This window comes from Portunus trituberculatus, chromosome 41 (assembly GCF_017591435.1).
Source record: "Portunus trituberculatus isolate SZX2019 chromosome 41, ASM1759143v1, whole genome shotgun sequence".
Taxonomy (NCBI): Eukaryota; Metazoa; Arthropoda; class Malacostraca; order Decapoda; family Portunidae; genus Portunus; species Portunus trituberculatus.
The window spans coordinates 6614466-6616965 of record NC_059295.1 but is presented as its reverse complement, the minus strand read 5'-3'; positions in this window follow the sequence as shown (position 1 = coordinate 6616965).

Below are 2500 nucleotides of genomic sequence, written 5' to 3'. Positions count from 1 at the left end.
TCTATTTTATTTTTTCCTAATTATTTTTTCTTTTATTTAGTTCATGTATGTTTTGCGTCTTTCATATCTCCATTTGTCTCTATCTCTTGTTTTTGAGAAGACGGTGATAAGGAAGAAGAAGAGAAGAAACAAAAGCAAGAACAAACAGCAGCAGACTTGCTGATCTTCACGATGCTATTAGTTGGGAGCTACTTTATTTAGCATGCAGTGAAAGAAACAAGGTAGGATATTGAGAGGAGTGAGACGACAGAGAGGAGGAGGAGGAGGCGGGAGGAGGAGGAGGAGGAGGAGGAGGAGGAGGAGGAGGAGGAGAAAGAACAGTGGTTGCAAAAATATATCCAACATAGTAACAGGACGTGGAGGAACAAAAGAAGGAGCAGGAATAAGGAGAGGATGAGGAGGAGAAGAGGAGAAGGACGAGGAAGGAAGTTTAATAAAAGAGGTAAGTATGAGATAGCGAGTCTGTGCCTCTCCCTTCCTTCCCTTCTCCCACACTCTTTCCTCCCCTCTCCCCACTCCTCCAGTCAGCCTGGGAAACACGAATGAGGGGAATTGACACCTTTCTCCCCTTGGTTCCCACCTACTAATGAACTTTCCTCTCTTTCACACTCCTGCCCTTCCTTCATCATCAGTTCTTTCCCGTGGCTGTTCTCCCCCACTCCCTCAGACGAGCTTCCCTAGGGCGTGATGGGGTATGAGGGATCGGAGTAGGCGGTTATGGGGAGCGAGGATGATGGTGGCTGTCATGATCGAGTTGCGGTGATGTCTTGAAGTTAGGAGGAAGGGGGACTTGCACTGAGAGAGGAGGTTGTGGTTGTGGTGGGGAAAGAACGTTGCAAGGGTGGTGGTGAGGTGGTGGTGGTGGTGTGGAGGTATAGTGGTGAGGAGGATGTCGCTGGAGTGGTGGTGGTGGTGGTGGTGGTGTTGGTGGTAGGGTGGAAGCGTCATGGGTGTGGGAGTGGTATGGGAGAGAGTGCCGCTAGAGTGGCGGTGAGGCGTGCAGGTGTCTTTGGGGATGGGGTTATTGGATGGGGAAGCAGTGCCGCGGGGTGGTGGTAGGGCGGGAGTGGTGGGAGATGGGGCGGGTGGGGGAGGAGGGTGTGACAGTTTCCTCATCGCCTGGCCACTGGAGCGTCGCGCGCCCTCACCTGGTGGGTAATTAGTGCCTCCACCTGGCGGGGACACCGGTGCACAGCTTTTCCTTTCCCGTCCTGCCCTGAACCGATAACGTTGCGCTGGTTTTCTTTCTCTCTCTCTCTCTCTCTCTCTCTCTCTCTCTCTCTCTCTCTGTGTGTGTGTGTGTGTGTGTGTGTGTGTTTGTGTGTTTGTTTGTTTGTGTGTGTGTGTGTGTGTGTGTGTGTGTGTGTGTGTGTGTGTGTGTGTGTGTGTGTGTTACATAGTTACACAGAAAAAACAGGCTACAACGAGGTGACCTGACCAAAGACAACTGAAGTAATAGTAATAGGCAAGGACAGCAAAGCACAAGTCCCTCTCCCCACCCTCTACTATCCCCCGACACGGTATAAGCATAAGTGTGTGTGTATGTGTGTGTGTGTGTGTGTGTGTGTGTGTGAGAGAGAGAGAGAGAGAGAGAGAGAGAGAGAGAGAGAGAGAGAGAGAGAGAGAGAGAGAGAGAGAGAGACGTTTGGTAGGAAGAGAACGCGAGGGAGCTTGAAATATTTAATACTACTACGCGCCTACTCCTCCTTCATTCATGCTCCGTCTCCCTCGAGCCCCTGCAATATTCTCTTGCCCCTTCTCTCAGGTCTGCTCCGTCCCGTCCCGATTCGCTTCGGGACCAGCACGCCTGCGGGACATATCCTGGGGTGCCCAAAGCAACAGGTGGTTGATTTCGTCGGCAGGAAGGCTGTGAAGCTGGCGGGTGGGTGTGACCCGCGGGATGGCGTGACCTCTAGCGACCTCCCGCCCACCGCCGGCGTGAGGGAGTGACAGGTGCGGGGCGGCCCTCCTCCCCCCTCTCTAGCATACATTCACCTCCTCCCGCGGCTCAGCTCACCCCGAACCGGTGCGTCCTCTATGAGGTGCGTCAAGTGAGGAAAAATCAGGAAAAACTTGGTCTTTAAGGCTGCTTCACAAATTAAGGTCACATGAAAGGTAGTTACGCTTGACTAGGCCTAGATCCGCGACCCGCGACCTGGCGTGCGAGGTGAGGAGAGGCGAGGCGAGGCAAGGCAAGGCAAGGCAAGGCGAGCGGCTTCACTGTGTTGACTCATCGCGAATCTATTTCGTGCAGGCGTGGTCCCTACCAGAGGAGAGGGAGGGGTAGTATTCGCGCGTCCAGTCCAGGCAACCCCGCGCGGCGTGTTGACAAGAGACTCTTCCATTATTGAAGAACTGCCGCGTGTGCGCGCCAGCCCCCATATGGTGCTGCTCCCTTGTGCAGCTGCCATATGTCCTTCGTCGGATAATTTTGCCAGTGTAGGGCGGCAGGGAAGACGAGAGTAAACAGGTGGACACGGTCACGCTGAGTGGAGCCTCG